The following is a 10,114-nucleotide window of genomic DNA, read 5'->3' as shown; positions in this document are numbered from 1 at the left end:
ACCAACTGTTTCCTTTGCCCACAACTGTTTCAAAATTAAACTTTGTTTCGAATTGTATGTTACCGGTATATACGTTTTGAGTATTCATGGACTGGAAATTTCCTCAAAATAACATTTTCTAGTTGCATTTTAATGCCTTTCTCTAGACACAGCATACTTACTGGATCTGCACCTTCATATCTTAAGTCCATAATCCAGCACCAGCCCCGTCTTGGTCTTCTTATGAGTTGTCTGCTATGTTGTTCTTCCATCAACACTAAGAGGTCACAGCCTCACAGTGTCTACATCTGTGATTCCTCATTGTATCTTCAAAATGCACTTAGATTTGACTTTGACTTATTTTTTTTCTAATTCTAACTCTCCTTACAGAGTCAGGGGGTTTGTAGGCTATGCTTAATGGATTTATTCAGTTGCTGCCAATTTGTTTTCACTCCCAATCGAGAATTTGATGTGTGTTAAGGACCAGTCATGCCATCAACACCAGTGCCACATAACAGGGGGGCAAGTGGTTTTAGAGCAATATAGCAGGATGTTGATATAGCAGGATGTTGTTTTAATTGAGGCTTCAATTAAAACAACTTTTCCGTTGACTTATGAATAGTTTGAACTTAATAATTATTTTTTTCAGGGACCCGACTACACATTACATGTTGTATTCTATTTCCTATTGTTGATATCACATCGCACATGGAAGTCTGTGCAAAAATGAAAACATGCTTAGATCTATTTGTGCTAGCCTCAGGCTATTCAACAATGAACAACAAATTGCTTGTCAACCAACATGATACAGTATGCAGATATGATATTCTATTTGTTGTATGAATGTAGCCTGGTAAACCAGACCCTGGAATCTTTCAGAATAAGGGTCTGGCCACGAATAATGAACATGGTCCAACTCAAGGGGTGGCGCATGCATTTGAAAATCTCACTGTACACAGTTGGATAACACTCCGACCAGTGTTTATGTAACCTGCGTTGTGTGGAACCACCGCGGTCCAGCCCTGCACACGCCCGGACTCGAACCCGCGAGACAGCAGCACCACGGATCGGGAGTCGAGCGCGCTAACAATCCAGCTAAAAGCCCAGGCTACTAGCTTTCATGCCAGCAGCGCTCTTGAAGCGTCGGGGAGTGAGGTTTACTAACGTTACACAGCATAGCTAACCAGCTAGCACCCGTTACACTCACCCCCCTAAACCTCACTCCCGATCCGGGTCACGGCACCAACGTAACCTGCGTTGTGTGGAACCACCGCGGTCCAGCCCTGCACACGCCCGGACTCGAACCCGCGAGACAGCAGCACCACGGATCGGGAGTCGAGCGCGCTAACAATCCAGCTAAAAGCCCAGGCTACTAGCTTTCATGCCAGCAGCGCTCTTGAAGCGTCGGGGAGTGAGGTTTACTAACGTTACACAGCATAGCTAACCAGCTAGCACCCGTTACATTTACTCAGACTGATTTTGGACTTCAACGCAATTGGATAACACTACGACCAAAAACGAAAGTTGTAGCGCTGTCGTCATCAGTTTAGCTCGTCCACTCCTTTTTTGGTTACCACAGATGGTTGGGGTAAACGTAACGTGCATCATTGGTCATGGCCAGAGTATCTTGCAGACACAATTCAAATTGTGCTCTCGCGAGAACTCTGGATTTCCAGGGTAGTATGAATGTGCCAGAGCATTTGCAATTTGGAGTGAATTCATTCAGTTTATTGTGTGGACTGTGAGTGCTGGGACCATTCCTTGCTAAGGGACCCCCTCTTTTGAATTGTTTGTTTTAATTAACTCTGAACTTTGAATGTCTAGAATGGCAAGTCAGCTCATTGTGATGCAATGCAATGGATGTAAATATCACACCTATTTGTTGTGCGAAATCAAAAATGTAATGTGTTTTGTTAACACTTGATGTTGATGTTGATTTTTTTTTCTTTTTATTTCTAGTATCATCAACCAACACAGGTAAGACAAAAAAATATATATTCTTAGAACTACAATGCACAAATATAGCCAAGCAACATGTACAGTAAGGTTCACAAACAAACCCTCCAGACATTGTCTTCTTCACTTGCAATAAACAACTTTAATATACTGTATAAAGGGCCATGATGTATGTACATTTGTACATACATAGCTTTATCGGCGCCATGACGACCAACCCGCAGACACCGCACACTGTGATTCATCAGTTTACGTGGTATTTATCAAACATCATCGGGTAATCAGCGGCTTTCTCTGCCCCATACAGCAATTTGTGTTGCGCACGTTGCGAAACAAATACGCCTGAAGTGGGTGCAAAAGTGTTATTACATCTGGCCCACAGTGTTTTGGTCAACATACTGTCTTTAGGTTATTTGAATGAATGATTCATATTTTCAATAAAATAAACTGTTGAAGGTATCTTGACCAAAACATTGCTATATTCATTTATTCAAAACTACAAGTAAAGAAGTCAGTGTGAGTGTGTATTTCTGACTTTACGTCAGACTAAATAAGACCAAAAAACCAACGGTCACATCTACAGCTGTGAAAGACTTGTATGTGTTATCTTTTGAAGGACACCATTACCAACATGTACCAACACATTACCAACATAATGAAGTATCTAGAAAATGACTAATGTATTACATTTCTTTCAGTCGAAATGGAGATTACCTGCTTAGAGACCAGTATGCATATTGCGCTGGCCAAGTTTGGTAAAATTGCACTCCATGAAGACCACCTGCGAATGAGTGACCCTAACTGCACTCTGTCCTCAAATGGCACGCACCTGCTAGCCAACGTATCCCTCACTGGCTGTGGCACTCAGATGGAGGTGAGGGACAAATGCATACTCACACACCCTGTGGCTTTCACATACCCCAATACACTCTTGTATACAGTTCTTTTACATACACACATACACTTCCACATACTTCCATAACAGCGATAAATTATGTTTTTTTTCTTATAAAAAATAAATAAATAAAATAAATGTTTTTATGTTTGGTGTCCTTGAGTGCCAAGAAAGGCGCCTTTGAATTAAATGTATCATTATTATTATTATTATTATTATTATTCTTTTTAATTATTATTATTATTATTATTATTATTATTTTAAATTATTATTATTATTATTAAATGAAGTAGTTATCAGAAAAAGGCAACAAAAATAAAGAGATACAAGGTACAGTCATAATCTATAATCTAAAAGGGCTGTGGTGGTGAGGGAGGCATTTTACCATCAGAGATTCATGATTCTCACATTCTTACATGAATCTCTTTGTTAGCTCGGACTGGTGCAGTGTTTGTGTCATACTCATTCGTTTGTCTTGCGCTCTGTGTCTTATTTTAGGATGATGGCACATATCTCATCTTCAAGAATATGATTTTGTCTTACCGAGACCCGCGTGCTATGATCGTTAGGGAAGCTGATGTGGACATTGAGTTCCTTTGCAAGTATCCCAAGCGGTCGAACGTGACATTGGGTTACATCGCGCACAGACCTCCCGTTACCTTCACACAGAAAGGCTTTGGAACGTTCACCTACCAGTTCGAGTTCTTTGAGTCACAGGCATATAATGTGCAGAAGGACCCAAATAGCTACCCGTTGGAGTTTGATGTTGGAGAGATGATGTACATGGAGATCGAGTCCATCACTAACATCCCCGACACTGAACTGTTTGCTGAAAGCTGTAGAGCTACTCCCACTGATAATCCCCACGAACGCATTTCTTACCCCATCATTGTAAATGGGTAAGATGGACTGTTCTCTCTGGTCATTTGTTATGATATGAGTGTTTTGTATCATTGTCATGCATAGAGACAACGCTGTGCACAGACATAATGCATTTAATATGTGTGCTTCTCTTTCACAGATGTAAGGCAGATCCAACTGTCCAGATCTTTATGAACAGTAATCATTCAAAGGTCCAATTTGCAATGGAAGCTTTCAAGTTCATAGGTCAGCAAGACCAGGTAAACATCTCTTAGGCAAATAACTACCCATGTTCTCTGACCTATAGTTCTCCACCAGAACTCTGAGGCAAATAACTACCCATGTTCTCTTACCTATAGTTCTCCACCAGAACTCTGAGGCAAATAACTACCCATGTTCTCTTACCTATACAGTAGTTCTCCACTAGAACTCTGAGGCAACAAACTACGCCTGCCCTCTGACTTATAGTTCTCCATTAGCACTCATGAGAGAAAGAGCTGTGTGCATTTGACTGCTAACTTCAGTGGATCTCTAAGCAACACTGAGCAACACTGTTTTTGACATTATGTCACAATGGCCATTTCTTTACTTTCTTTGGCTGTTTGTAAAAAAACTACCCTTATCAAGAAGTCCTATATGATTCCAATCAGATTTTGGATTTTTTTTTTTTTTTTTTTTTGACAATCCTAGGCTGGGTGAACCCTGCCTGACCTGCCGGCGAATTTGGATTTCAACTGGCAGCTCAGGCTGGAAACCTGCACATCTATCTCCTCTGTTCCCTGCCAGAACCTTTGGCTCCAATCACAAACTAGCTTATCCAAAAGATGCACCCTATCATTGGTCTGATTGGTTGAAGGATTATCCAAGCGTACGGTCGTGATTTGAACGATGCCAATAGAGCTCGACAGTCCCGTCCCTTAGTATGGTGATAGCCAGCCTCTAGGATTCCTAAATCCTATACAATTGTTGCTATTGGAATCCTATAGGATGTTGGCTTCCAAAATCTGATTGGAAGGACTTTTTGATAAGGGACCATACAGCACCTTTCACACACCCCTTCTGTGTTCTTCCGAATGTTTATCATGTTTTGGACGTAGATTCTGTCGCTGTTTGTACAGGTATATCATGTTTTGGTCGTGTTTTTAAACAGCAAAAAAGACTACATGCAGCACATTTTGCATACCCCCTCTGTGTTCTTCCGGCTGTTTGTACCTCGTGTTTTGGACGTGTTTTTAAAACGACTACAGTACATGCAGCACATTTTGCAAACTCCCTCTGTGTGTTCCTCAGGTATTCATCTCCTGCTCAGTGGTCCTCTGTGAGATCGGCAGCGCTAGCAGGTGTGCGCAGGGCTGCATCCCTGGACACAAAGTGTCCAAGAGAGAGGCGTCCGACAGCGGGGACAGCTCAGAGCACCGGGTCAGCAAGAGGGAGATCCACGCGCAAATCTCCAGCCACTTCGTCTCACACTCTCACAGACTCAGCGAGAGAGACGCCGCCTACCAGACATCCGGCCATTTTGTGTCCCAGGGTCCCCTACGTCTCCGATCACGAGAGGCCGATAGCCCAGGTAAGGCGTCCAGAGAGAGCACAGGCCCGAGTGCAATTAGCGCCACTAACTCAGACTCGTCACACAGACACTGTGAAAAAAAGACATACTTAAAGTAGAGATGCTCCGATCAGCATTTTTGGGGCCGATCACCGATTACCGATCATCAAAATCATGATCGGCCGATTGCCGATCACTGCCGATCACAGAATGGCAGGGGAATGAGAGTCTTTTAACAATAGTCTAGCAGAGTTTGCATCATTTGTAGAAATTAAACTAACTATGAATTAATGTAAGTGGCATAAAAGACAGTAGGCCTATAGGCTAGTCAAGATGTTGAAGAACCACCATTTATCGATTTGTATTTAGAAAATGAAATAACTTTGGCCATCTTTTCCAAATATGCAGCGAGACATAAAATGATTTCATACAAGGAGGGGGTCAGGCAGACCAACACACAGATCACCTAAATGGGATGGGACCAAATTACATTGCCTAGGCTACTTGAAAAGTATAGCTTCTAAATAGACTGACTACATTAAATGAAAAACGTGTTACACCAAAACCTACTGCCTCAAAGTGCAAAACTATGGCCTTTTCTCTGTTCCAAATCCCCCAAAAAAGAAATAATACTGTAAGCAATAAATTGCAAGTCTTTTTTATCTTGGAATCCCCCGTGACTGAAACATGCCGTTAAATGCCACCAGTTTGAGTCAATAAAGTGCGCTGTTAAGCTAGCAGGGACATTGGACAGGCGTCTGCGCTTGGGAAGCTAATATGCCTATTCTTCAGCTTGTCAATGTAGGCTACACTGTTTGGTAACGCGGGGAGATACACATTATGCTAGTATTTTATGCCTGCGGGGTAATATCGTGGATCAAGGCAGGTTAGGGCAGACTTACATTGCGCGATATTGCCATGTTTTCACAGTCGATGAATAAATATCCAAAGTCGGGACAGAAATCATGGCGCGGCGCGCTCCCGTGTACTCGTTTAATGTAAGGTGTTAATTAGCGGTTGTAAGCCAGTCGGAGTCTTTTTCTAATTCTGCCGTTACAACAATATCAAACATGTCTGATATTATCGCATGTCTGCATAGGCCTAGTCTGTGACTAGTTTGTGACTTAAAACTCTATGATTTGTCTTTAGATGTGAGAGTCTGACTGTCTTTCAAAAATCTTTTAGGCTACAGATATTTGCAAAATCGTAACTGGGCTTTATCCTCCACAACGAAATAGAGGTTGTTCGAGGAGGCAAATTAATTCTGAACGTAATGCCTTTCCATCTTATCATCCCTATCGTTAGTAGGCCTAAAGTCGGCTGATTGAAGGATGGGGAAGTTGGCTGGTTTAGTTTCTCATACCCGACATATTCAGTTGTCCGTCAGTGGTGTTAAAACGTCTTTGGTGGCTTCCACCTCGAGGGATTTCAGCACGACATACATTGCAAATGGTTAATTTTACACTGAACCTTTAGCCTACTCATGTTTGCCACTGCAAGCTCCTCTCTACTCTAGGCTGTTGTGTGCCTGTGCGCCGCGCCTGCAGGTGAAAAAATGTCACGCAAGTAATTTAGGTCACATGATCGGCTTTTTTGATCGGCGCTTTTGAGCTTCACCGATCAAGCCATTTTTAGCCAATATCGGCCGATCATGATCGGCGGCCGATCGATCGGAGCATCACTAACTTAAAGGAACCGTATGCAAGAAATGTATTTCAATTAATCATAAAATGGCCCTGATATGTTAGACATGAAGAAATCATGCAGTCAGTCCGGTCAGGATATTGTTATTTAAAAAAGTGAAGTTGCAGCCCTTGATGTTTACATATTGTGTGTTTTGGCCTGATGCGCCTCCCTCCACCTACAGTATCTGCTAATCATAAAGTCTGTAGTGTTTCGGCATCCGGGTAGCCAACTTCGACTCAGGGGGGAGGGGGAGGGGATACGCCACTCTACAGTATTTTGAAAGTGACTGCAGTACCAGTTTTGGCCAAAATCCTACATACGGTTCCTTTAAGTCATATACTGTACACATACTTTGGGCTTAAAGCAAGGAAATGTGAATGATAAAAAAAAAGTTATCAGATCAGTTTGAAGTCTTCGTAGGTCCTTTTTTGTTTCAAAATCATTCAAATGGCCTGACCCATGTCTAAATTCCAGGACAGTGCCTGAGAACTGCAATTTGTTGACCCATCTTAACTCAGTGACGGTGGTTTTGACTGAGTAATGTCAACACTTAGTGTCAAGTAAGGAGATGCAGGGTATAGATGAGTTGGTAACATTTTATAATGACAGGCCACAATAAATAACTAAGTAGCCATGAACTAATAGTTTGTTAATGATGATAAATGAAATCACATTTACTTGAATCCGATGAATTTTTATTTTATTTTTTTAATTGGCATATTATTTATTAATACACAATTAAATATGAAGAGAAAGAAATAAGGTTTTGGCCATTTATGATTGAATTCAGCTGTTGCAATTGCCTTTATAACAACGGTATTAATTACTGAAGCATCATCATTTTCAAATGAAAACTGTTGACTCGCTGTGTTGCTTTGCTCATGTTGTGAGAACATGCAGTGCAAGCTTATGTGTAATACATTTGGCACTGAATGTTGACATAGCCAAACTCATTCAGAGCATTGAAATGACTGATTTGAGTGCATGATTTTTCTCAACAAAATACATATCTTAAGAGTCTCACTGTGATTGTCTTGTGATGTGTGAAAACTGACTGACTGCAACATGCACGTGTCTGACACTTACACTCTCTCGCTCTCTTTTTTTTGCAGTGGCCTATGAGTATGAAGTGAACGCCAACCTCGTATTTGCTCTCGGCTGTATGCTTGCAGTTGTTGCCATGATTTGTGCTGTGATTATGTATCGGGCTCCAAGATCAAACCGTGAGATGGTGTGAAATCATCACAAATGTGTTAGGTTGTATTTATGAAATGCCCTTTACACTGTACCACACAATTCAAGTACAAAGAGACACATTTTATGGAGGTTTGTGACCTGATAAAGGTAAAGGATAACTACATTAATTTGTTTCTAAAAGTAACAAACTACTCTACTGTCACACCACTGACATTGCAAAAGAAATCACAGTGTCATCCATTGATGTTTGGCACAAATGGGTCTAGACAGAAATAGAAACTACTACTACTACTCACCTCTTCAAGGCATCCAGACTCTCTGAAACAATACAAAATATTGTTATACCATATAATCAGAGCGGCAGATTTTTGTCCTTACAGTATTTCCTCTTCTTTTTATTCTGTTCTGTACCTGATAGACTTCAGTTCTGTGATGACTCTAAAGAGGGTTGTTTCAGTTACTGCCTGAGTGAGTCCCCTCGTGTTACTATCCTGTCCGATTTACTGTGATTGGCTATAAATAAATGTTGCCTTCTCTCTTTTCTTATAACATTAATGTAAAGAAAAAATAGATACAATCTGACTAGGACATCATGAAATTGCCTAATGGGTGTGCATTGTTTGGTGTTAGGGTGAAATAAATATTTTAACAATGGATCTGTCTATGGAATGTATTTATTTTCATCAAGACCATAAGCAGAAATCTAAGTTCAACCATACACTGAAAATCAGCTGTACAAATAGGGGGAAATGTGCTATATCTTCCGACATTCTTCATTTAGTTTACTTCATATGTGGGGTTTCCATGTGCACTGTATTGTGGGAGTAAGTGCTCTCATGATCAAGATTAATTTTTTACCTTTTTTGATTCTTGGTTCATTATTCAAGTTCATATTAGGGAAGCCCGATGAAGCAGAGATTACATGGTGACAAGTTCAACTGTACTACATAGCAGAGGAAGAGAAAGGTGCGTTATGATTGACACAGTAGCATGATACAGGGTAAATAAATGAAATAAATGAAGTAAGATGAATGATATGAAAATCATGAATAAATCAATAATCAATTAAATTCATAGAAAATGTTAGATACAAAGCAAATAAAATGAGCTATGAAATATCACGGTGAAAGGTTTGCGATGAGATATTTAAACTGATTACTCATTGCAGTCCAAATTAGAGGATTTCAAAAGCAATAGAGATCGCTAAGACATGTGACCAAAGTCATCAAAACACAAAGACTTATGGGTAGGTTTGGCTCGCCTGATGCCAGCCCATGTAAACTAGTGGGTCTGGGTCTATGATCTGGCATGATAATAATGAAAACTAAGCGTGAAAAAATTGTGTGAAAAACAGTTATAAAATCGCGCTTCCTTAGTGCTGCTATCCAAGCCATTCCTCGCCTTTTTGTCACCTCTGAAACATGACGTATACTATTATTTTTCCACGCTGGAAAACTATAAACGATAAGCTTCATGTTACTCTATTGAATTTTATAACACAGCAGGTCAACGGCATTTCGACAACTGCACTTCGTTGTTCCCGCAAGTCAGTAAAACAACTTAATTTTGGGCCACCTATTCCCAAAATGCGTTGCGTTTTACGTCACGTTCTCAATCTCTATGGACACTTCAGAATCCATGTTGGGGCCCTGTTCTCCTTTAGAGGGGGTGCATGTGAGGATGTCCCTTATTGGTCTCAAGGAGCATTCGTAAAGCGCATTACATTGTACCTCAGACTACGGTCTCAATTGTGTTATATTTTGAATCGCCTTTGTTGTCGTCTTGTGTCATTGGCTTAGCTAATAGCTACAGTGTATCTGGAGTGGCTCTGTCCAGTGATTAGCAATGATGTCGTAAAAAGGTGCTTGGACACTGGCTAAAGCTGAAGGAAAAGCTGCTGATTAAGATCCGCTCTTGCACGTCTCGATTGAAATTACCTGCAACTGCATAGGGTTCCTTTTAACATATTTGAAATTCAGCTCCTGTTTGAA

The sequence above is a fragment of the Sardina pilchardus genome, chromosome 22 (genome assembly GCF_963854185.1).
Source record: "Sardina pilchardus chromosome 22, fSarPil1.1, whole genome shotgun sequence".
NCBI lineage: Eukaryota > Metazoa > Chordata > Actinopteri > Clupeiformes > Clupeidae > Sardina > Sardina pilchardus.
Note: the sequence above shows the minus strand (reverse complement) of the source record.